Source organism: Choloepus didactylus, chromosome 13, assembly GCF_015220235.1.
Source record: "Choloepus didactylus isolate mChoDid1 chromosome 13, mChoDid1.pri, whole genome shotgun sequence".
Taxonomy (NCBI): domain Eukaryota; kingdom Metazoa; phylum Chordata; class Mammalia; order Pilosa; family Megalonychidae; genus Choloepus; species Choloepus didactylus.
In genome coordinates, this window is record NC_051319.1 from 10,454,606 (window position 1) to 10,481,930 (window position 27,325).

At 40.1% G+C, this 27,325-nt stretch overlaps 1 protein-coding gene across 3 annotated transcripts in view; it reads right to left on the reverse strand.

Moving 5' to 3' along the window:
* Window positions 1–7,831, reverse strand: part of FAM169A (family with sequence similarity 169 member A) — a 123,134-nt gene extending 115,303 nt beyond the window's left edge. For 2 of the 3 annotated variants that reach the window (XM_037802066.1, XM_037802063.1), the window contains exon 1: window positions 7,597–7,831. The gene's annotated coding sequence lies outside the window, so the exon portion shown is untranslated. Of the gene's footprint in view, window positions 1–7,109; window positions 7,187–7,596 lie in introns of those variants that run through there. The other variant, XM_037802064.1, reaches the window with a different exon arrangement.
* Window positions 7,832–27,325: the final 19,494 nt, after the last annotated feature.

Below are 27,325 nucleotides of genomic sequence, written 5' to 3' on the forward strand. Positions count from 1 at the left end.
GGCTCTCTTGGATGCCTCTGATTGGCAAATCTTAGGTTATATCTCTGCATCCTAGTTTCTAGGAAGATGGAATGTGAATGAGGCAAGGGAGAGAGTTCTATCTTGGGGAACAAAACAAGACTCCTAAAGGCTAGAATGAGACTAAAATCAACACGCTCAAAAGTTGCTGGGCAGTCACAACATAATAAATATCCACTAAATTATGAAATCCAGAAATGGATGCTGAAGTCTTTTCTTAATATCTGTACACTACAAACAGGTTTTAGAGAGAGCTACTTATGCTCCTCAGATACATTTGCAAAAGCCTTACAATAAATTAGCAGATGATATTTAAGAACAAAAGAAACAGAAATGTACTTATAACTGAAGCTTCCACTTGACCCTAAAATATACTGTACTGCAGTAAAGAAAAGAATATACTTCCTCTTTGCCAGCAACCACATTACCTCATGACCCAGATTACTGAACACTGCTCAGGAAAGACAGAGTAAGAACGATTAAAGGAATACACCGTAAAATCTTGTCTTTCCTTTCAACATTAGATAATTAATCTAAACTTATTTTATACTTGGCTTCTTTATCATATAATATTCTGACTTTATACTGCTTTACTCAACTTAACAGGAGTTAGGTATTGTAAACCTCAAGATGCAGGAAATTTTTAGAGAGAAGAGTCTAAACAATATAGGCACTGTTGTAGATACTTTTAACATATAAAGCATCACAGGTTTGCGTCATTCAGAACCATGAAGAAGACTGATACTTTAATATTAAAGGAACCCAGATCCCTATCTGAGCCTCTACAGAAGTTTCACTTAGGTTTATTCTTCGGCAACTAAAATCCTTCAGGGAACTCCTATGCCAGCTGAGTCCCAAAACCCAGACTCTATTAACTTAAGCTAAATAGCCTCTTCAAGAACATCAATCAGGTATGTCCCCTTTTCTCATAAAGTTGACACCCCTTTTCAACACGAACAAGTTAGGGTGGTCACTGCCTAGACATCCCTGAAGATCAGGAAAATGATTAAACTAGAGGAAGGAGTAGCAACAGACAAAATGGAATTTAGCAAAGGATTATGAATACTGAATCTCTATATAATTTTCTTTTTCTTAGTTGCTAGGGTATTAGAATAACTAGAAGGAAAGAAATGAAATGGTAGAACTGTAACCCATATCATCCTTTGAAATTTGTTCTATAACTACTTGTTAAATCATACTTTGAAAAGTATTATCTTTTTATATATGTTATACTTCCCAATAAGGAAATAGCTGAAACTGTGGAACTGTAACCCATAATATTCTTTGAAATTTGCTCTCAACTACTTGTTAAATTGCACTTGGAAAGTTACCACTTCTATGTATATGTTTTATTCTACAATAGAAAATATTAAAGGAATAAAGCCTAGCTCAAAACAAAAGCAGAAACAAAAGAAAACTTGGTGCTTAACTTGGGTATATTATTTATGAAATATCCTGCTGAGTCGCAATCACCACCACCACCCAAGCCCGTTCCCTAGTGTTTTCACTGCACAACCAAGAAATGTAACACCAAGAGTAACAGGGTATCATACCAACTTGGAAAATCAGCAGCCTCTTAACCACAGGCTAGCTAGCCATCTCTTTCCTTTCCAGCCCTCTCCAACTTTGCACCAAGCCATGGCCCCATATACACATCTGCTCTTAAAACCCTCTTGCAAACTGAAGTGGGGCTGCACACTCAGTTTAAGTGAAATCCTTTTACCTTCCATTGGCAGCTGGCCCATGGGGACAAGCAATGAAAGACAGCAGTTTTCCTAACTGACATCAGTACAGCTTTACTAAATAAATGAATCAGTTAATGACAGAATAACCGTTTATATAAATAAACCACACACCGATGTTATGAGGAACAGCTGCCACAGATATGACAGGTAAAATTCTGTGAACATTCAAAGACATGCTGCTAGATGAAAAGCAACAGACAGTCTGTGAACAACACAGAGGGAAGACCCTATAAAGAGACGGCATATGCTAAACTGAAGCCAGAAAGCATGGTGAGAATGTCAAGTAGCTGGATTTCCAAGAGTTAAAGTATATAAGGAGAAGTGGTGGTAGGAATGCTGGCTAAATAAATGAGAACAGAAACACAGAAAGCCAAGAATAGGTGACTAAAAAGTTTGGACTTTATTTGGTGGTACACAGGGAACAAGCCATTTTAAGATCTAGATCAGGGAAGAGATTCAAGACTATGCTTTAAAAATATTTATTAGGCAGCCATGTGTAGGACGGACTGATAGGAAGACTTGAAGGGAAATGAGACAAGTTGGGAGACTATATATCTTGTGCATACTTTTTTTGTTATCTTTATCTCTGACAACATTTATTTTTCATCTGTCTATACTACCAAGCTTAGTACTCCAGGAACGCAGAATTCATTTTTTTCTACACATGTAAACAGTGAGGACAAGCCAAATGATTTCTGAAGTCTTTTCTATTAATTTGTCTACACTTACGTGTACTCAAATGAAAAACAAAAAACTGAGTAAAGTGAATTAAGTTCTTTATTTTAGCGATTTTAGCAAAATCTCAGGAATATAACATATAAAGGAGATAATTTTTAAATTTTCCATTATATTTAGCATCTATTAACCAAAGCTTAAAATTTTATGGTTACGTAAGAGCTTTTACCTAAGATTCATTTAAGGACAGTTATTTGGCTTCTGAACGTTTGAAAGGATTTTTTAAAATAAGTAGCACTAGTGTAGTTGATTCTCTAATTCCTAACTTTGATAGTAATCTGAATATACTACATTTCATTTCTGAATTGCTTTTGAATTCATGAAAAATTAGCTATGAAAAATTAGTATTTTTCTTAAGTTATATATATTTGGAACGTCTTAGCTTGCTTCTCTTGTGCTGGTCCTACTGTTTTTCTTTCTATATATTTATATCTAGCTTTTGTATATAACTTGTCTAGTACTCATAAAATGTGATTTGTAAAATATATTGTTAAAATGAAAGGAAAAAAAATAACTTTCCTTCAAAGCAATTACAGCTACTCAGAAAGAGAAAACAAGAAGAAAGGTCCTAACTTACAAAGTGTTTGTTTCCTGAAAATTCATTTATAATCATATTTTGATGATTATGATGATGATGATAGTGACAGAACTACCATTTATTGATTGTTCACCTTCCACTAATCACTGTGCCCAACACTCTACACATATTATCTCACTTATTTCTCACGTACCATGAGACAAGTACCCTATACACAGAGAGGTTAAGTAAGTTGCCCAGGATCACACAGCTAGCAACAGCAGTCAGGCTCTGAACCAAGGCAGTCTGTCTCCAGAGGGATTTAACCTGGTGACCAGATTCCAAGGTCAAGACAAAAGACCAATATAACCCTTGGATATATCTCTGTGTATTAGTTATTACAGGATATAACCACCAGTATGTAGGCACTCCATAGGAGTTAGATTTTTTAAACCTTACAATGAATAGACTTTACATGTCTGTTCTAATCATTGTGATCCAACTTGATCAGAATTTTTAAATGGTTACTACAGACTGAAAACAAGGCCAAATGTTTTAAAGCTAAAGTTAAATAAACAAATAAAAGGGATACAAAAAAACTAACAAAGGAAAATGCCTGTCAGATACTTCTTTAACAAATTACTCCAAAACAGAGCTAAGGAAAAACTGGAATTCACTTAGTTGTATTATATTTTAATTATCCATTGCTGAAGGACAAAGACAAATACGAAATTAGCTTTACTTTCTCATTTTAAAAATATATTGTGAATTACCCAGACTTGTCATTCAAAGCTTTTGATCTGCATGAGATAAAGTACAACCACAATGAAGTGAGTTGAAAGATTTCTAGTTAAGAATAAAGAATATCTTCAGCTTTTGTTACTTTACACATTAATGCAGGGAAAACGTATGCTTTTTGAAAAACTTAAAATAATTCATGTTAACCCTCTTGGTTACCTTTTGTGGATCCTGAATTGAGAATCTATTTTTTAATTTTGGATCTGATCCTGTTTTCTTAAGTGAAAAATATAGCTAAATTTAGCAAAAGGCAACTCAATGTTCAAAATCCTGTTATTTGGCTTTGGAATAGAATATATATCTGAAAATTCTTGATATTAATTTCAAGGATGAGAAGGTTTATGGGTTATTTTCCAAACCATGAGAGAAGAAACTGAAGGGATTTTGAATAAATTTAGTTGGGAAAATACTAACTTCTGTATATGATTAACTTCTAAGAATGGAAAAAAAAAAAAAGTCATAGCTTAGTTTTACAAAATGATTCCTGTTTTTTTAATTTCATATACAAATGACCACTTAACTGAAGTCTATGGACTCTTGGCCCTCTTGCAGAATTCTCTGACATTGGCTTGACCAAATTTCTGTGAGAGACAGAAATTTGCGGAATATCTCATTGGGGAAGGGAGGTAAGAAAGCTACCCTTCATATTTGAAGAGTCAACACCCTGGTGAAAACTTGGTCCTATTCTGTATATCCCTGAAGAGCAAAAAACTGGGACTTATCAACAATAAATTCTGCCCACAAATTAATTACACTGCATGAAAATAGGGACCATTCTACTAGCTGGTCAAAGATTGTCAGTTGCAGCTGGTATGCTTCCAAGTAAGGAAAGGAGAAAGACATGTAAAGTCTGAAGAAACTATATTACAAGGTTTTAAAAATCTAACTCCTACGGAGTGACTACACAATATGGTTGTTATATTCTATAACAATTGTAATACATATAGCTATAATCAAGGGTTATATTGGTCTTTTGCCTTAACCTTGGAATCTGGTCACCAGGTTAAATCCCTCTGGAGATGATGAGCTTGATTTCTCATTGTACCATGAAGAAAGCCCCTACAAAAACATGATTGATAAAGTAATAAACTGAACTAATAAGGAATGTTACAGTCTAAAGTCATTTACACATACATACATAACAGCCCTTTAAAGGTTGAATACACCCCTTATACACCTGATGATCTTATTAACCCGATGATATCTGATGTTATTATTCAGAGGCAATAGTTATTATTAACAGTAGTTATTATTCAGAGGCAGTACAGTTCCACAATTAGGCCAAACAGACCTATGTTTGAGCCCTGGCTTTGCTGTTTCTAGCTGTCTGACTTTTAAGATACTTAAATCTTTCTGGGTCTCAGTTTCTTCATCTGCAAAAGAGTAGTTGTAACAGAGCTTATCTCAAAAAGTTGTTCGAAGAATTAAACGTAAAATATGTATCTAAATGTGTGCTACTGACAGTATTATCATCAATGAAATTAGAACAGTTTTTAGTATTTACTTTAGTGATCTTTTTCTATTTCCCGCTTTATTATTACCCCCTCTACCCATACTACCTATGTTGAGGTACATTTCAAAGTAATACTTTACTTTAGACTGTTAGCATTCCTTATTAGTTCAGTTTATTACTTTATCAACCATGTTTCTGTAGAGCCTTTCTTCATTGTACAATAAGAAGTCAAGCTCATCATTGTCTTTTTCTCCATTCCTATTAATTCCTAAATCGGCTTCTTCCCTCATTACTATACTGATAATTCTCTTAAGGCATGCAATAACCTCCCAACTTCCAGACGTAATGGACTATTTTCATTCCTTGATCTCAGATAGGGTCCAGCCAGATGATGGACAATCCTGAGAAGACGAAGTTTGCTCATTTAAGTTCCCAAAACCCAGACTCATCTCTAAATGTGCAAGTTCCCTGTCACTTCCGTAATTCTCCCCACAGCACACACATGTCATTAATACGAGTGATGACATTTCTGCCAGGGATGATTTATGATATGGAATCACTTGTTTGTAGAGAAAATTAGTAGAAGAGTCTTCAACTAATCGGAAAAAAGTATAGATTAATTTAATATGAAGGGTGACTTTGAAATTTTACACACAAAGACATTCAATTACAAAATACTTTTTCTCCAAATCAGAGTTAAACCTTTTGTTTGATGTATATTCCACATTAGAGAAATGATACCATTTTTAATGACCTGAATACTATTTCAAGTCAGACTAATTTGAAACCTTTTAGAACATAAAATCCACAGGTAAAGCACCTTAAACTCTAATCTCTCATGCAGAAGGCCAATGTTGCTACTCATTTCTAAGTTCTCCAAACTAATCCTTATCATAAATGCAAATAGAGGAGTCCACTATGGCAGCTACAAGCTTTCAGTGAAAGACTGTGATATTTTATCTTTGTAACAGAAATCTTACCACAACAGACTTATCCCAGGCCTCTCTCTCACCACCTCCTCTCCTTTCCCCACCAAAAAAACAAGCAAAGGTCAAAACAAAACCTTAGTCTGGTCCATATTAGTTCCTAAAAATCTTCCCCCCTGTAAATACTTCATAGTAGGAAAACAAAATGTAGTTTGCAAGGATTATCTGCACATTTTATGACGTGCAAAAAAAAACAAGCAGATGCTATTTGGCCCATCAAACCCAGAGCCATTTTGGTGAGTTCCCTCCAGAGGCTTTACATGTATTATGCAATTGCCACCATTCCAAATTTTAATCCCTGTTTGTGATGCAGTCATAAAATACAAACGGCACGGATATAATCCACTCCGTACTTGAAATCGGACACAACAAATTAAAACAAGAATTACCAAATTCTTTGGAACCTTGAAAATGACAAAGTGTGTAACAGGTCAGAGAAAACCACAATTACAACTTTTCCTTCAGGTCATCTTTTAGCAACATGTCCTTCCCGTTCCAACCCCCTCAAATATCCTCAAACATGAGCTTTCTAATTTAGGTTTTGAAAGGATCTTCCAAAAGGGCAAGGGAGCCTGCATCAGGTGGTTCCTGCATCCGGAATCTACTAGTGATCAAGATACCCAACACCAACTTCCAGATGAAAAGCCAGTGAGATGCTTTATCATTTCTCCCCAAGGACAATAAACGAGTCTAAAAAGTAATCCAGACCGCTGAGGTATAAACCATGTAGAGCTTAAGGCTTCGTTCATCCATCTCCTGGGGCACAGGCCTCTTGAAAAATTGCATACTGGACAGCTAAGAATTAGAACAAAATTACAATGACCTGAATTCTAAAAGAGAGGGAATCTACACGATACCTATTCCAAAAGTAGTTAAAGGTAAAGAAAGCCAGCCACTTGCTTGGTTAAACCCGAGTCTAAACGCTTAAGTTTTGCACCTCACCACGTCCGTTTTTTCACCAAGCCAACGCAATCGGAGTAAACGGAAAGTTCCAGGTGGGGAAAAACGGGAGGGGACAGGGCTCAGCAAACAGCACCTGGGAAACCGAATGCAAAAATCTGAGGCGAGGGAAGGAGAAGGAGGCATTCCCTCACACAAAATGGTGGCGCTGACGCGGAGGCCAGCGCACCTGGGGGCGCGCCACACACCCCTCTTGGGACCCGGCCGGCCGCCCGCAGTTGGACGCTCGCCTGGGGCCCAGCCCGACCGTGCGGACAGGAGCGGCGCGGGCCGAGTCTGCAGGGGCCGCCCGCATCGCCCCCGCCGCCCTCGGGGGGCGCAGGGCCGGTAAGGCAGCCTCGGCCTCACCCAGCGGGCCCAGCTCCAGACGGGCTGCGCACTCACCTCGGACGCGCCCCCGGAGCCGCCGGAGCCCAAGAAAGGAGGCGGAGCCGCGGGAATGAATGGAGCCGGCGGCTGCTCGCTGGCTACCCCAGGCCGATCTCGGGCCGCGAAGTTCGCGGCTGCCAGGACTGATGCAGCCGCTTCTCCTTCGCCCAGGACGCCGGGCTCCTCGTCGGCGGGTCGGCCGCAGCCCACCGTGCCCTCCGCCGGCGTGACGCACTCGCGCCGCAGCGCCTCCAGCCCTTGCAGCGGCGCGCGCCCGCGCCCACCGCGAATCCCCCCGCCCCTCGCGGCGCGGCCCCTCCTCGGCGCCCCGGACGCCGCCCTGTCTCCCTCAGGGCTCAGCCTTCAGGCCGCCGCTGGACAGGTACGAGCCAGACCGTCCGGGGGGCGCCACGCGGCCCTCCCCTCTCCACCGGCGCCGTCACCAGGCAGAGCGCGACGCCCCAATCCAGAGCTATACGACCCGGTATTAAAGAGTGACCTTGGCTTAGATATAAAAATAGATGCGAGTAATCTGCGAGGTTAGGACGCTGAATTTGCTTTTCCTTTTAATGTCAACATTCGCGCAATTCCAACTGCACACCCCAGCGGAATCCCCCCTCTCCTGTCGCGTCCTACAGGCTCCATCAGCCAGGCGCGGGCCCTCCTGGAATTTACACAGAGTGAGCGCGCCGACCCCGGCCTCGAGACAGGGATACGGAGGACGCCGGCGAGGACCCCGGGCGTCTACCTCGCCACCCCCTTCCTAAATTCACAGCCGCCTAAAGGGGTTGCAAAGGAGGCGGGAAACCATGGGCTCCATTCATAATCTGCGAGACGCCCGAGAGCTCGGACTTCCATCTTGAGAAGGAATCACCTAATTCCTGCATTGACCTTTTCTCTTCAAGAATCAAGTCACATACGAACTAATCCTAACCCAGAAGGATGGCGGGCTCCACCTTGCTTTCCTTCCCACTCTTTCGCGTCCCAGCTCCCTTTATCCGTCTTAGGGCTCCTGGTTCTTTTGCTAATTAACACTACCGGAGAAGAAAGATAAACTCTCAAGCATTTAAAGCATGGTAGAATTTTTTTTTTTTTTTTGGTAATGTATTCAATGGTTTAAACATTAAGTAAACGTCCTCGAGAAAGAGTATTCAAATAATTTTAATATCTCCTTTTATACATAAATCCAGGGAAATAAACTCATCATCCAAGAGCCTTCGCTTTGTTTTCAGCACATAAAAAAAAGTTTGAAATTGCTTCTTTCATTCCTAGGAAATATTTAGCAATTACAACACCAACCTTTCATGAGGTAATTAATGAACAGTAAGATTAATAAATACTTGTTGATATAGCTAGATATATTTGTGGGTTTTTTTTAACACAAATAGGCTTTTCGGCTTGGGATTGCTCGTAAGAATTATCCTCATCTCTGTAATATTCAATATGTAATATTTAATTAGCAGAAATCTTGAATGTTACACATCAAACATTGACCATTTTCAGTGGAACTTAATGAACTAGAGTTAACAGCAAGAATGTTGAATAGTTGCGTTCCATCCACAGCCAACCTTGAATAAATGAATGAAGTTATAACTTTTGAACTTATATTTTTAGTACTGTATGTAAGTAGGAGTCCTCAGGGTAATCCCAAACAATTGCCACTTTGAGATGTTTTTTTTGGCCATCAGATTGTTCTCTACAGTTGTTAAAACCTACAGACCTTAATTGAAAGACTAGCCAATGAAGCTTGTTTATATCTGAAATCCATGAGTGTGACTGGCCTTTAGCTATTATTTTAAAAATCTGGGAGTACTTGTGCATGTACAGCCGGGGTTCCAAATGTCTGGCCACTCTAGCAGGAGTTAGAACTAGACCCACATGGCCCCACAAAGAAAGGGTCCAATGGCTACCCTCCAGGCAACTAAACCCAGCTTTCTCAATCTTTGTTGCAAGAATCTTATCTACTGAAAGCTACTGGCGAAGTGCTGTACTTATGTGAATAAGGAAGGCAGGACCCACCCTCCATGAGGACATTCTGGTTTCAACCTCTTTTCTCTGCTTGCAACATGGTCCAGACCCTGCTTTGAATGTTTAGAAAAACAAGAGACAAAAAATTCATCACCATTTACTTCCCTCTTTGGCTGAGACTACATTAAAGCTTGCTTGTGGGGTTTACCCAAACTGAGGTTCTGTGAGAGCTTAATAGGAAAATATATGCTGTAAATCACTACCAAATATTTTTAAGTTGGGGGCTTTTGTCTGAAAAGTTTTGTAGAGAGTAAAAGGATTATTGCTCTTTGCTGTTGTTGCATATGCTTGCTTTATTATTTTATTGTGTTATAAACAAAAGGAAATATGTTAAGTGTTATGACATTTTTACTAGATGTTTAAAGAGTGGGACCATCTTAAATAAGAGAAGCTTGACACACACTTTTTTTTTGGAGCTTGTTGATATAAGTAACCCAGAAAAGAGTCCTTGATTTGGCACTGGGAAAGAGGAATTCTTAATGGCTAAAATAATGGCTAACGGTTCTGAATTGCTAACAAATTGCTAGGCACTCTGCTAACTTCTTTGTGGAAATTAACTTATTTAATCCTTATAGCCACCCTTTCAGGTACATACCAATGTTGTCCCCAGTTTACCTAAGAAGAGATTGAGGCAAACAGAGAAGCTAAATACTTTGCCTGTGGTCACACAGCTAATAATCTTGGCAATTTGGCTCAAGAGCACCCTCCCATAACCAGTATTCTATACCACCTTTCACATACACAAAATCTTGGATTTTGTTCTTGAAGTCCTAAAACATACCTAATACCTAGTACCTTTATATTTAAGTGACTTCTTAGATCTAGGATCATTATCTGGACATGCAATAAACTTAGTTTGAGAGCTTTCCCTGCTATATATTAAGCAAAATTTTATCTTTTTTTTTTTTTTGAAAAGTCACATTTTTCTTTTCAAATCTTTTAAGGGTAATTGCTCTGCAAATTTTTTTTCCAGTTACCAGGACACAATTATAGGTGTTATTTATATTTATTTAATGAATTGAGGAAACATATTTCCTCAGAAAGTGTTCATAGCCATTTTTGACCCTTGATTAAGGCTTAAAATGTCTGATTAGTATCCATTGTATATGTTTTAAAATCGTAAAATTATAGTGAGAAGGTTCCAATGACTGAGGCACCCTGGAGACTTCTAAATCTAAACTATTAGTGTGCTAGCTAGTTAGCTAATAACATCAGCCATGGCAATGGAGAAAAGAGAAGGCAGTCTTCCCTTCCGACACTAAAAGAAGGGGAACTCCATATCCTAGAATAGTTTATTTCTTCCCCTGGTATATATGAAAACATGTCACAGGAATCCTTTCAGGACTAAAAGCAGTATTTTGATTGGGTTTTCCTGGTCAAACTCTGCAACTATCTACAGATTTCAAATTCCTGAGTGATAACGTACACTGAAAGTAAAAGAAGAAGAACCTGACAAACAAGAGAAATAACAGGACTGAGAAGCCCAGTTGTTTTTGTTTGTTCTGGTTTGGTTTGGTTTAGTATGAAGTAGAAGTTTGACCAGTATTCAGTAAGTTTAGTTTGGGTTTAAGAGAAATAAACATGTAGTATTTTTCATATTAGTAATGAAAAAAACTACATATTTGTATCCATGCAGATCTCACAAGTTACCTAGTCAGCATCCATTCTCTCCTTTTTCCCACCAAAACCCTATTTTGTTCAGGGTGGCAATGTGCCCAACTAAAAGTATTTCCTCCCCAGATTCGCCTTGCAGCTAGAATGACCAAATGATCATGGGATATAAGCAGAAGTTTATTAGGTGGAGCTTTCAAAACAGCTTTTGTTTTTCTGATTTAAAAACAAAAAAGAAAAGGCACACTCAACTGACATATACAAATGACCTTTTGCGATTTGCACTTTTTTCTTCTTCCTGCCTGGAAGGAGGACTTCTGGGAAGTAGAGAAGCCATCTTGTAACCATGAACCCACTAGGAGAATGAAGGCCCTGCCTTACGTGGAGCTGAGAGATAGGAGTCTGGGACAACGATGGCATTGTGGAGCCGCTACATCAATTCCACACTACCTAGCTCCAGTCTTCCCTGTTATTTGCAGCCAAGTGCAATCCCTAAACAATAGTTAAAGGAAAACACTTCTCCTTTAGCAAGCTGGTGTGTGTGAGTGTATATATAGAGGAAGTATATAGTATGTGTGAGTATATATACAGAGAAAGAGACTATTCTTTGATTTTACTGCTATATTCAGTAACTGCCCTTTGCAAAAACTAGTGTTCTCTGTGACTCACCTCCATAATGTTTGGTGAAGAAAACACACCAACTCCTGACTATGAAAATAATGATAACTATGTCTATTCATATAGTGCATTTGATTTTACACATTTCACATTATCTCAAGTCTCTATTGTTAAAGAAGACAAGTGGCTGTAGTCTAGAAACAAATTTTGGTCCAAGTTATTATCAAGTACATAAAGAAGTCACAGAAAAATTTGAGTATGTTTTTCATTTTTAATGAAAAACAACTAGAAGAATCAGGATATAGAGAGATCTTAAAATTAGAATGTGTAGTCTGGACTTTATAGAAAACAACCTGGCAATACATAACAAAAGCTGGAAAAATATGAATGTGTTACCTATAATACCACTCCTGGAAACTGATTAGAAGGAAACTTTTAGGAAGAAGAAAAATGTTACATGCATGAAGGTATCACGGGAGCATTTTAAAATAAAGCTAAAATTTACAAACAGCATGAATATCTAATAATAAGTATATTGCTGTTAATCAAAGTGTGATGGTTAGGTTTATGTGTCAACTTGGCCAGGTGATGGTACCCAGGTGTCAAATCAAGCAAGCACTGGCCTAACCACTACTGCAAGGACATTTGCGGCTGGTTAATAAACCAGAAGGCTGGTGTATTAAATCATCAGTCAATTGATTGCATCTGTGGCTGATTGCTTCAATGAAGGGCGGGTCTTCTGCAATGAGAGAATTCAATCAGCTGGATTTAATCCAATCAGTTGCAGACTTTTAAGGGAAAAGAGAAAGAACATTCATTTCTTCCTCAGCCAGCCAGCCTCTCCTGGGAAGTGTAACAAGGACCTTCATCAGAGTTGCCAGTTTGCTGCCTGCCATACAGAACTAGGATTCATGCATCCTGCCCTAGGGAATTTGGACTTGTGCCTCCCCACAGTTGTGTGAGACATTTTTATAAAATCTCGTATTTACAGATATCTCCTGTTGGTTCTGTTTCCCTAGAGAACCCTGACTAATACACAAAGAAATACAAAATTTTCACCTCACTTGCTGTGGGAGTTAAGGGGTAGTTTTTAAGTTTCTAACAGCAACTGGCAAGGTTTATTAAAAGAGCTACAAACAATACTGAATAGCACGGAAAGTGGAACAATCCCTCTATCTGGAGGCAATGGGTCATGATCACTGTTGAGGTTATTGCTGGATTATATTTATTAAGCATTTATATGTCAGGCATTGCACTGATTATTTATTTAAATTATCTCATTTATTCCTCACAATATCTATTTGAAGTAGATAGTTTCAACCTCATTTCACTGATGAGAAACTAAGGCTCAAAGAGGTTAAGAAGTTGACCCATGGTGGTGGAGCAGTAATTTGACCCCTAGAGTCTAGTCTTCAGAGACTAGAATATAGATTAAACTATACTGCTTTTCAACTAGTATGTATCAAGTTTCCAGAAAACATTAATATTGTATAGGTATTAACTCAATGCATGCCTTTTTTATTTTAGTGTTTGTTTTTATTTAATGCGTGCACTTTGAAATATCTGTTATGCTAGGCATGGTGCTAGGTAGGCACAGTGAGATGATGTGATGAACAAGACAGGCAGAGCCAACAGGATATGTGGATGTGGCCTGGAGAATGATGGCTTACTAGTAGAACTGAGAAGAAAACTAGGGCTTAGAGCAGAATGTGGGGTGTGATGAAATGAGGCTAGATAAATAGGCACAGTCAGTTAATTTTTTTTTTAAGTCCTTTCAACCATGAAGTAGACTATATACTATCTACCAGTATATAAACACTATATATATAACCATGAAGTACAGTATATACTAGTCTACTAGAATATATACATATATATGTATATAATTAGTATAGACTATAATCCCAATGGCAATGGGGAGCCATTTAAGGAGTTTAACTGACACAACCAGATTTGCATGTTAGCAAAATTTCTCAGACTGCAATATGGAAAATTAACAGAAAAGAATAAGACTGGAGGCAGGAAGCAAGTATGGAGCTGATCTGGTAGTTTGGGTGAGAGATGACAGTCTGATCTGCAGGTCGCAATGAGAATGGAAAGAAATAATAGATTCCAGAGCTGGAAGGCAGAAAGTGGAACCAAAAGGACTTGGCAAAATGTGCAGAATAATAGAGAAGACAAGCAAGAATGTCAGGTCTTTTGCCACCAGCTAGATGATGGCTCTGTTTATTGAAATAGATATCACTGGAGATTGAGGATTTAGGGGTAAAATCCCGAGTTCCATTTTGGCTATGTTGAGTTTTATCTGCTTGTGAAACATCCAAGTGTAGACATCTGCAAATAGTGAAATCTTTAGGATCCAAGTTCAAATGATACATCTGGACGAAAAGTATAGATTGGGCATCATCTGCATAGGGATGGTAGTTGAGGCCATGGAATGAGTGAGTTTGCTGAGGGAATGGAGAAAACAAAGCACAAGCCCAGATAAATTCTAATAGGTCCTGGAGAAGATCCTGCATGGGAACAAAGACATGGCCAAAGAGAAAGTGGGGAGTATAGTATCATAACAGCCAAGAAATAGAGTCAAGTTGTCAATGGAGTTAAATGTCTCTTTCAAAATTTATCCAAAGGAACTAATTAAAGATGAGCACAAAGAATTGCCTACAAGACTATTTCAATATTGTTTATAATGGGAAAATATTGGGAAGGGAAGACCGACCATATGATAGTTGTTAAATAACTTATGTTACAGCAATACAGTGGAACATTATATGGTCTTTAAAATCACATTTCTGAAGACTATTTAATGGCATGTGAAAATGTTAAGTAGAAAAGGCATGTGTTTATATAGTATGATCTCACTTTTGCTTTAAAAGTTATGCTTAATCATACATACATATTCACAGAATATTTGGACTGTAAGGATTTACACCAAAATATTCATACCAAAATGTGGAGTACGGATTAGAAAGAAGCAAGACAGGGGGGGTAGTAGGATTATTGGATGGGTGGTTTTTACTGTTTATTATATTTTTCTCATTTTCCATTATGAACTTATAGTCCCTTTTTTCTTTTTCTTTTTTTTTTTTCCTTTATTAGAGAGGTTGTGGGTTTACACAACAATGATGCATAAAATACAGGATTCCCATTCACTAACCCACCACCAAAACCTTGCGTTGGTATAGAACATTTATTATGATTGATGATAGCACATTTTTATAACTGTACTACTAACTAAAGTCCATATTTTAACTTACGATTCACTGTTTGTAGAACATGTATTCCTTTTATTATAAGAGAAATCTTAATGAGTTTTTGGTTAAGTGATTTATGGCACACAGTATCCAGTGATTAAATATACTTCTGAAGACTAAGTAGCAACATGGAAAAATATATGTGCTATAAATTGAGTTCTATAACTCTATATAGAAAGAAGCTTACCTAGGAACTGGATAGAAGAGGCCAAGGTGTCCAAGATCAAAATGTGGGAACAAATCCAGGAAGGCTGAGTAATTCTTCCTGCACAACTAGGCATTGCCCATTCATCACGTAATAAATGAATCCCTGTATTGTAATCCTTGTCTACTGCCCCAGCAGAGTCAACCTGTAGATGAAAGAGGTCCTGGGAACACCTGACATGTCCTTGTTCCACGGCCTCTGCCCATAATTGGGCCTAGCACAAGGGTACATACCAGAGGGCGCACAAGAAAGAGCTGAAATCCAGCCCAAACTGTGTGCACCAAGCCAAGCACCCTAAATCTAGACTTCATCAACCAGAAGGAGGGGAGCCTTCTTCTAATTTGTCTACCGAGAGGGAGCATCTTTTTCTAACTGGAGCGAAGTATCCTGTTAGGTTCAGGCCCTGGGCCCTCACCCACCCCCACCTTAGGAACAATGCAATAGAGCCACCGCCCCTCACCCTGCCCTAGGAACCCTGCAGGTCTGCAGTAAGCCACAGCCCCCCACCCTTAGGAATCCTGAACATTTAAAATTTTAAACTTTCCCTCTCCCAAGCCCCCCCCCCCCCGCCCCCGCTTTCAAACCAGCCAATGGAAACTTGCCAGCTACCCCCTTTCCCAAAAGTAGCCACTGAGAAACTGCCACACCTGCCAGTCTCCCCTTCCCTGGACAAAGAACTTCCCGCCAACCATCCTTTATAAGCCCTACTGTCCCTTGGCTTGGGACTGTCGCCATTTTCTTAGGCTTCAGTCTGCCTGCGCACGACCAGACAATAAAATTCCCTCTGATCCAGCTTTCGTCTCTTCTCTACTCCATTGAAAAAACTAACAGTTACATTTCAAGGTTGTAAGAAAGGAATAAGTTTCGTTTTCACATAGAGACAGCATGGAATAAGGGAAATGGAGGCAAAACCAGTTTAAACAAGCCCCAGACAAAGAGAAGAGAGAATCTGCCTGATGTAAAGAGACATGAGGTAGTATCAGAGGTGGGAACTCACAGCAAAAAAATAAAATAAAATAAAATAAAATAAAAATTTGGGGGGGATTGGCTAATCAGTTCAAAATCTCAATAATGAGCTAGTTGGCTCTCTGGGATTGGCTGTACAAATTAAAATCTCAAAAGATGAATTAGTTAGTGTTCTCGGATAGGTTGTAACCTCTGTAGTACCCAGTCAATGGGGAAACAGGGGAGGGACTTGCGAATTAGGAGTAGGAGATTTAAAGATCGCCATTCTCTTCCTCTGGGGCGCCAGCCTTCCGCGTGTTTGGCTGGACGCCCCATCTTGCAAGATCGTAAATAAATTCTTTTCTCCTCCAGAACCGAGAGAGCGTTTATTCCCTTACAGGTACCGCTTTATTTCCGACAAAGGTGACCCAGCTGAAGATTAGCTTAGGGATTTTCAACCATGGAAGCAAATCTAAGATAACTAGGGGTCACCCTCAATGGGATCCTATAACAAGACACAACTCATTTTAATTAAAAATGAATTTCAGCACTTTTTTTGGTGGCATATTCCACACTTTGAGAACACTGTTATGGAAGCACTCTATTATCCAAAATTTATACAGTATGTACACCTGTAAGTGTTTACTAAAGATAAGGAGGCATTATAATCCCAACCCCCTCACCTCCATTCACTCTTCCACTCCCAACTTCATTTACCTGATTTAGAAAACTATTGCAAACCAGAAGGCAGCAATATAACTGTTTGGTTTCCCTCAGGTCAATTTAGTTACCCAAACAAGGGATTTGATTAGCAGCTAAGTTCTGTCGTGCAGATAATGTTAGAACTAAAAAGGCTTTCAAAGTAAAAATTTGCATATGGAAGGAAAATATGTTATAATCAAGAAAAACATAAAACAAAGACTCCTATTTCTTTACTCCAATTTCAAAAGCAAAAATCAACCAACCAACCAATCTGTCAAACCAAATTCTCCAGCATGTCTAGGATGACTGGGGGAAAAAAAAAAATCAGGCAAGACACAATTCTTTTATAATGGAAAGAAGCAAAAAGGAGAGACAGGAACAGAGATGAACTTTCAACCCAAACAAAGGCAAATCCAGCTGTGAAAGACATGTCCTTCTGAGGCTTAGAGGAGGGACCGTCTCTGCTTCCCCCACATCAAGGCTGAAACAATACACAATGTCTCTCGATTTTTCAGCTTGGCCTTGGTTTGAAAATGCTACACTGGAACTGATTAGAGCTGGAGTGGGGGATGGAACTAGGCCCTCAGTGTGGTGCCAACTGCCGTGCATTCTCCATGTTGCACTTGTTCTCAAGCTCCAGTGTTAAAAATGCGGGGTCTCATCCTTCTAAAGATTCCAATCCAACAGATCCAAGACGGGACTAAAGAATCTACATTTTAAATAAGCACCACAGGCACTATCTTATCCAAAACACTTTTGTGGGAGCCCCAGGCCCAGGGCCTTCCCTAAGGGCCTTGAAAACTGTACACACAGCAGGTCAGTTAAGGTTGAACTATCCTCCTGGTAAATCCAGGCCTCCTGCACCAAATGTAATCTATAGCTTACCTCCTTCCTGAACTCCCTGAGACACTATCACTCTTGTTGTTATCTACAAGATAACCTATAATCCCCTCTTTCCTGTTGAATACAATCAATTCTTCCCTATGCCACAAGACCTCAGTTTCTGTGCTTATGCTCTTACACCCATTGGAATGTCTTTCTCTCAAGCCCCTTAACCGGCTTGACCAGTCCCCTCCAAAGGGCAGAGTACCTTCACACTGAGCTCTGAACCAGCCACCATTCAGAGCAGCTGCACTGACTTCCTGTTCTATTCCTGTAAGTAGCCCCCGAATAAAAGTTCATGTCAAACCTTGCCTGGTGCCTTCTTTAGTCCTTCGGATGCAAAAGCCCCCTTGGGCTGTGACACCTTTAGAGCTGGTGAGATTCCTAATTAACATAATAGAGAAACTGAGACAAAATGACATGCATCTATGTCAATTTGAAGGAATTTAAACTTTCACTGAAGCAATGATGGCAGGGTGATTTAGTGGGTGCTGTGATGTGCTGCCCAGACCCTGCTTATTGTCCCTGCCGCTGGGAGTGCTGCCAGCAGATAGTTCTCAAGCTGTCCAGGAATTCTCCAGGAATTGTCTAAGCCATGCTCCCATCTGGGAGGTGGCCTGCATTCAATGACTGTCAATATGAGTATATAAAGACATGGCAATGTTACCCCAGTTGAGGACAACTCTGAAGGGCCATCCAGCTTCAGAGCTTCAGAGCTCCCAGGGGGGTTGGCTATGACATTTGTTACGACTGCCTCTCAGACCAAGCTCTCCTTCTCTTCTCCACAGATACTGATCCCAAATCTCTATCTCAGACACCACTTCCCAAGACACCTAACCTGTACCAGATGGTAAACTGGTGCAACCACTTTGGAGGGCTATTTGGCTGTATCTATCAAAGCTTTAAAAACACACAACCCAAGACTTTCATACTGTATTAGTCAGGTTCTCTGGGGAAACAGAACCAACAGGCGATATCTGTAAATATTGTGAGATTTTATAAAAGTGTCTCATGAACAGCGGGGATGCACAAGTCCAAATTCCATAGGACAGGCTGCAAGCTGGCAACTCTGATGAAGGTTTTCAATGAATTCCCCAGGAAAAGCTGGCTGGCTGAAGTAGAGATGAGAATTCTCTCTTCTGACTGCTGTCATCACGTCTCCTTTTAAAGCCTTTAACTGATTGGATTAAATGTCTCTCATTGCTGAAGATACTCTCCTGAGTTGATGGTAGATACAATCAGCCATAAATGCAATCAACTTACTGATGATTGAAGTCTACAGAATGTCCTCACAGTAATAGGCCAGTGCTTGCTTGACCAGACAACTGGCCACCATTACCTGGCTGAGTTGACACATGAACCTCACTATCACACATACCTAGGAATTTATCCAGTGGAAATATTCAGTGGTACTTAGCACTTGTGAGAAAGCATACGACAGATCTGTTTGGAATGATTTGGAATGATTTCCTAGACATATTCTTTTTTTTTTTTTTTTTTAATCATCATTTTATTGAGATATATTCACATACCACGCAGTCATACAAAACAAATTGTACTTTTGATTGTTTACAGTACCATTACATAGTTGTACATTCATCACCTAAATCAATCCCTGACACCTTCATTAGCACACACACAAAAATAACAAGAATAATAATTAGAGTGAAAAAGAGCAATTGAAGTAAAAAAGAACACTAGGTACCTTTGTCTGTTTGTTTGCTTCCCCTACTTTTCTACACATCCATCCATAAACTAGACAAAGTGGAGTTTGGTCCTTATGGCTTTCCCAATCCCATTGTCACCCCTCATAAGCTACATTTTTATACAACTGTCTTTGAGATTCATGGGTTCTGGGTTGTAGTTTGATAGTTTCAGGTATCCACCACCAGCTACCCCAATTCTTTAGAACCTAAAAAGGGTTGTCTAAAGTGTGCGTAAGAGTGCCCACCAGAGTGATCTCTCGGCTCGTTTTGGAATCTCTCTGCCACTGAAGCTTATTTCATTTCCTTTCACATCCCCCTTTTGGTCAAGATGTTCTCCGTCCCACAATGCCGGGTCTACATTCCTCCCCGGGAGTCATATTCCACGTTGCCAGGGAGATTCACTCCCCTGGGTCCTAGACATATTCTTAAATATCCTTGCCTGTGTCTGTTAGGATTGTGGGTTAGAGTCCCACCTGTCCTTTGGTGTTAGGGTCCCCTTCTAGGAGCAGGGAAGATCTTTTGTTGGGTTAAAATCCAAAGATTAAAGACAATATAAGAGATTTTATCCACAGAGCTGCTCCCATTGGAAAGTCTTAAAGGTACCCAAGTTGGAACATCTTTGTAAGAAATTATAACTGTGAATAATGTTAATGATATACCTGACTGCAATCCTTTAGGAGCCAACGAAAATGAAAAAGATGATTTTCTTTTGTAACGTGACCTGGCCCCAATATAAATTAAAATCAAGGGAACACTGGCCTGAACATGGATGTTTAAGTTATAATACTATCCTACAACTAGATGTATATTGTAAAAGGGAAGAGCAATGGGATGAAATTCCATACATTCAATCTTTTATGTCTTTGTATCAGAATAAGAATTTACAGAAAAACTGCAAAATTATGGTTTAAAGGGAAGCAACTCAGGTGAATCAGACAAAGCCTGTGTTGCCAGATTCCAAACCAGATGTTGATCTACTCCTAACCCTTGATGCCTGCTTCAGCACCCCACCATACATGGGGGGAAGCTGGATTGAAAACACAGGGGCATCCACTAAGCTGCCAGGGGCCACTGATCTGACCTTATACTCTTGTTTACCTATTGGCTGAAAAGGAACTGTCTTCCCCTCCCATACACAACAGGGCACTCAATTCAGCCTGGGGAATGCTCAACCCTGGCCAAGGCAATTCTACTCAGACAAGTCCCTGTGGGACTGGATGATCAAGACAATCCTAGAAGATTTATATATACACATTCTCTCTTCTCCACCTCCAATCTATATAATTGGAAAAAGAATATGCCCTCTTACCAAGATGACCCTAAAAAGATGAAGAATCCCTTTATTTTCATTTTTGCTACACATAACCCACCTGGGCAGACATTCTGTGCTCATGAACACCCTCCTCACACCCAAGGAACACAGAATAGTTTTTGAAAAAGATTGCCAGGAGGCTAATAGACTGCATGTATTATAACCCAATAACTTAATTCAAACATCAGCAGTATTGGCTATCCCAGGGGCAGAGCCCGTGTGGGACCCAATGATCCTGGGGCCTGGGCCAAACTAACTATTATAAAGAGCGTACTATAGCGGGGATACAAAAGGGAGTTCCAAGGCCAGAGAGTTTAAAGAAGGTTCAGGAGGTACAACAAGAGCCAAAAGAATATCCATCCACTATTCTTGAAAGAGTGTTTGAGGCATATAGACAATACACTGATTTGGACCCAGAACACCCAGTTAATATGAGCCTAGTCACTATTATGACTTTAGTCAAAGTGCCCCAGATACAAGGAAAAAGCTACAAAAGCTGGAGGGAAGATTAGGAATGACTATACCTCAATTAATAGAGATTGTCTTTAAAGTTTTCAATAACTGAAATCAGACCAAGGAAAAACAAAACCAGCAAGATATGAGATGCCAAGTCACTCTGCTCCCCACTGCTTTAAGCCACAACCTGCTGAGGCCAAAGAAGACATCAATGGATGAAAACAGATGATCACTGGTAAAACCCTTGGGCACCCAGTGCCTAACCAAGAGAATCACCCTTTGATAGGGCTGCAACAATGTGTCTATTGCAAACAAGAAGGTCATTGGAAGCAGTAATGTCCTAAACTCCCAGAAGAAAATCAAAGGCCCTCTGCAAGCCTGTTTATCAAATGCTCCAGCTTGCCAAAAGCTCCCAGGACTGATGGGGCCCAGGGGCACCTCTCAATCCAGCTAATCCCACTAACATTTCCCACGAGGAGTCCTGGGTAACTACGATGGTGGGAAAGAAGCTCATAAATTTTTTGGTAGACACTTGAGCAAACTACTCCATTCTAAACAAAAGGCAGGGTCCTCTTTCCCCAAGAACCAGGGCTCATACTGCAGTATCAAGGGAAACACCCCATAAACCCCTTCTGCAACCCCTTGAGTGCCAACTGGGAGAAAATAGTCTAAGACAGTTTCCTTTATGTTAGGTTTTTCAATCAAGAAGAGAAGAGATGAAAACTCCATCAAAAGGAGTTTTATTATCCTGCTATGTGCTGAAGCCTAAGAAAACAGCAGCTGCCCAAGCCAAGGGAAGAGCTGGGCTTATAAAGGATGGTTGACAGGAAGTTCTTCATCCAGGGAAGGGGAGACTGGCAGGTCTAGGTATGCAGTTTCTCAGTGGCTACTTTTGGGAAAGGGGGTAGCTGGCAAGTTTCCATTGGCTGGTTTGAAAGCGGAGGGGCGGGGCTTGGGAGCAGGAAAGTTTAAAATTTTAAATGTTCAGGATTCCTAAGGGTGGGGGCACTGGCTTATTGCAGACCTGCAGGGTTCCTAGGGTGGGGTGAGGGGCGGTGGCTCTATTGCAAAATTCCTAAGGGCGGGGGTGGGGTGGAGGCTCAGAGCCTAAACCTAACACTTTATATGCCTGAATACCCTATACCATTGCTGGGAAGAGACTTACTAACCAAACTAAATACCCAAGTAACTTTCTCATCAGAGAAAATAAACATTGATATTCCTCCTGAATTTCAAGCCACTTTGCTACAACTAAATGGAGAAATACAACCTGGAATTCCTGGTGAGATCCTGAAGAAGGTGAGGCCAGAGCTGTGGACTAATGGGATGCTGGGAAGGGCAAGGATGGCTAAACTGGTTCAGGTAAAAGTCCACCCTGGGGTAAAAATTCCTAATTTAAGACAGTAACCTCTATAAAGGCATGGATTTGGATATGGCTGATGAATTGGGATTTTACATAAACCCTCAAAACCCCAATGAGGAACCTTATAGAATCACCAAGGAAGAATGGATTTATAATGAACAGGGAATCATACTAGCACCAGAGCATTTAATAGAAGGGGTCATCACACATTTACATCAGGGAACCCATTCTGGGAGAGATGCTATGTACCAATGGCTATGAAAATTCATTGTTTGCCTGAACATACAGAAGATTACTCACAAGTGGTCCAAAATTGCTTAATCTGTGCCAAAAATAACCCAAAGATGAGACCTCCTCTCTTATAAAGGGAACAGAACCATGAGAGTACTGACAAATAGATTTTACCATCATGACAAAGGCCAGGGGGGATTATAAATTCCTACTGACATTTGTAGACACCTTCTCTGGATGGGTAGAAGCCTTTCCCTGTAGAAAAGAAAAAGCCTCACAAGTAACAAAGAAATTACTCCCTGATTTGGACTGCCATATTTATACGGGGTGACAATGGTGGAGTTTTCATTGCTAAGGTGACCCAAGAGGTAGCTGGAGCTCTAGGAATACAAAGGAAGTTGTACTATTCATGAAGGCCTTAGTCCACAGGAAAAATGGAAAAGAAAAATCATACCTTAAATGAGACTAGCAAAAATCTGCCAGGATACTATCTTGAGATGGACAGAGCATTGCCAATTGCACTGGTTACGGTAAGAATAACCCCCAGAAGCAAGCTCCAATTAAGCCCTTATTAAATGTTTTATGGGAGACCTTTCTTTAAGTCTAAGTTTTATTGTAATCTGGAAAATGGTCCTATTGTAAAGAAACTAGATACTTACAATGTGTACAATCTTTTGGTGCTACCTAGTCTGCTATTCACCAATTTGCTTCCAGTTACCTTATGTTTCCAATAGATATGCTCCTTCACTGTTTAGGTCCAGGGGACTGGGTGCTCCTTAAAACCTGGCAAAGTCAACACCCTGAAGATCATTTATGACCCCAGTGGAATGGACCTTACGAGGTTTGGCTGGTTACTCACTCTTCTATTAAGTTATAGGGCATCAAACCATGGATCCATCATTCACGGGTAAAGTTGATGCCCATCCACCAAAACTACTCCAGATCAATCTATGGAATCAGAGAGGAAACCATCCCCAAGGACAACAGGAAACTAATGGACCAAGAAGCCCTAACACCAGATGGGCCTGGAATTCTGCTGAGAACTTCTTGTCCCCTGAGTGCTCTTGTGAGCTGGTGACTGACCTTAATCTGCTTTTCAAGAAAAAGAGGCCACAACATAAGTAATGACTGACCCTTGGTTCCAGATTTTAACTGTGTATGCTTGTCTTCTTACAGTTCTTTATCTCTTAATGTGCCTTTCTAAACTGCCTGATGGATTTAACCGTTTTCTTTATAATCACCAGGGATAGAAAATATCCCTTCTTTTTATCATTTCTATGCTTATGTTAATTCCAGACTCCACCTCTGGGTCCATGAGTAATTAGAAAGCTAATTCTTTAGTAAGACTGTCCCAGGTGGCAGTCACTGGGAGACACTTACAGGACTGCTGGGTATGTCACCCAAATCCTTATACCCAGCCTGACTCATTCTTAGCCCTCCTGGCAAATAACTTTTCTCAGTTTCCAGCGATGATCCCTCAGATTTGAGCTCCCCATTGAAGAGAAGCTGCTTACGAGAGGCCCCTTTCCCTTCTTTAACCTCACCCAAGTAAATATCAGTACTGGACTGAAATATGGATTCCTACTTCTAGAATCGTCTCTTAGGCCAAAGCCCCCAGATAATGGAACAATATGGATTTTGATAGATGATTAAAATCAGACAAAATGCAATCACACCATCAATGGAGGCCTAAATAATTCAGCAGTATGCCAACAACTGAATGGCACTACTAGCAGGTCCCTGGATATTGGTAGGGTTAATTAAACTGTATACACTTATACAAAACCTGAGGCAGAACAGATGTGGGCCCCTTGTCAGCTCTATGTTGTAACCCCAACATGACCCTAGATAGTTTCAGAACTATTACGAAAGATTAAATCCCTGAATTCTTCTGACTGGGAAACTTTATGTGCCCCTAGGGACTATATGTTTATCTGTGGAAACACAGACAGCCAACTGCTCTATAAAAAAATCAAATAGCTCCTATAGTACCTGGCTTAGGTTACTCAATTACTCAAATAGTGTTTGGATTAAAGGCCAATGCACTCTAGGGTACTTAAAGCCTGACATATCTATTTTCAAGCCCACAAATGATACTAGGTAAAAAAGAACCCTCAGAATGATAGTTGCAGGAATTGGATTCACCCTCAGCCTATTGGCCCCCTGGGGAGGCTTTGCATACCATGAGGCCACAAAAAGGAACCTCAAAGCCTCAATAGAAAAATTGGCAAATTCTACTGCAACAGCCTTAGAAACTACTCGAATACCCATAGACACTGTGGGAGCCCCGGGCCCCCAAGTGTCTCTGTACATAGCAGTTTGCTTGGCCTAGGACAGTTAAGTTTTGGCCTATTCTTCTTGCAATATCAGGTGCTAGATGTAATCTATACCCAAAACTACTTCCTCCCTGAGACTCCCTGAGATACTGTTATCTACAAGATAATCTATAATCCTTCCCTCCTCCCTGCTGATTACAATCAGTCCCTCCCTATGTTGCTCCCCGCCTTATGCTATCATACCGGTTGGAATTGGGAGCCCTTATAAACAACTTATTTAGCCCCTCAAAGTGCAGACTATTTCCACGTTGTGCTCTGAACTTGCCACCATTCAGAACAGCTCCTGAATCCATTCAGAGAAACTCCTGATTTCAGGGCAATATGAGTTGACATCCCCCCCCCTCCCCCTACCCCATAGGTAAACCCCATAATAAAAGCTCATGTCTCAGAACGTGTCTGGTGCTTTCTTCAATCCTTCGGCTGCAAAAGTCCTCTTGGGCCATGACAGACACATTGGCAAATGTTGTCATGGACAATTGTTTGTCCTTAGATTATTCTATCACATAGCAGGGAGGAGTTTGTACAGTGGCTGATACCTCCTGTTGTGCTTGGATTAATTCCTCAGGTCAAATAGAATAAAACGGACAATTTACAAACAGGTCACATGGTTACATGAGATCAACAACTCTTCTACAGACTCTATCTGGGAATCCATAAAAAGCTATTTCCCCAACATGACATGGCTATAGTCACTTATAAGCCCCCTAATCATGATCCGTCTACTTCTCTTTTTGAACATATAATTTTTAATTTACTTATCAAGCTTACCTCTCAGAGACTTGAAGCTTCTCTGGATTGTTCCTATGCCAATTAAGCCCAAAACCCAGGGGTACCAATGTCTCTAAGAATTGCAACCAGGAACTCATGAGTATCATCAACTCCATGCCAGGGAAGCCCAGTTCTCCAATACTGATCTGAAACAGCCAGAGCAGTCATCTTCCTGAATCACTCAGGACTGAGGAATGTTCAAAACCTAAGGGGGTACTGAAATCATGGGCAGGCTAAAACTGGTTTGCCGTGACTTCCTTTTTCTGCGACCTTATCTTCTGAGCTTGTTTTGTAGGCAGCCAAGCTCATACACAAGCTTCATAATTCAAGTATGCACGGAAACACAGACCTCTGTCCTTTACATGATCGTTGTAACACTGGGAACTAAGATCACCTTCCTCGGAACTAAAACTATGAGGACAAAGAGACAGCAGAAGAAAATCAAATGTGAGAGGTCTTCAATAAGGAAGATCCAGCCTTAAGTCCACTCTTAGACATATGGACGTCTCTATAATTAACCAATTGGACTATGCCAAGTCAAATCCCCCACTTCTGTCCCCTCCTCCCACCTCCCATTTCCATGAAACTTCCTTTAGCTCTTAGATCAGGGAGACAGATTTGAGCCTTTCCTCCTGTTTCCTTGCTGTTCAACCTTGCAATAAAACTCTACTTTTCTCACAGTTCTAGTGTCATAGTATTGGCCTGTGTGTGTGTCAGGCAGAGCCCTTGCTTGGTAACATATCCTCTTTTGTGAAGGGCCTATTCAAGTCTTTGCCAACTTAATTTTCTTATTTTTGTTTTTTTCTTATTGATTTGTAGGAGTTATTTATATATTCTGGATGACTTTTCCTGGTCTGTAGCTTCTCTTTTTCACTGTTTAGTGTCTTTTGATGAAGAGAAGTTCTTAGTAAGTTCATATTAAGTTCAATTTATCAAAGCTTTCTTTCATGGATTAGAGCTTTTTCTTATGCTCTGTTTAAGAGTTCTTTGCTTACTAGTAGTAGTGTTTTTTTTTTTTTACACAGCTTTATTATGATAATGACTGACTGATACATTAGATACAGCCACTTTGTTCTCCAAAGTGGTTTTGTTAACTTGCACTCAAATCTATAGTGTTTTACTTTTCCTATTGCTTCACATCCTCCCCTTTTTAAACTTTTTTTTTCTTTTGATAGGCTGATAGATGTATTTTACTGTGGTTTGAATATGCATTTCCTAATCACAATGAAATTGAGAATAATTTCATGTTTATTGACCATTTGGGTCTATGCTTCTGTTTAATAACAGTTCATTTCATGTGTGCGTGTGTGTGTGTGTGTGTGTGTGT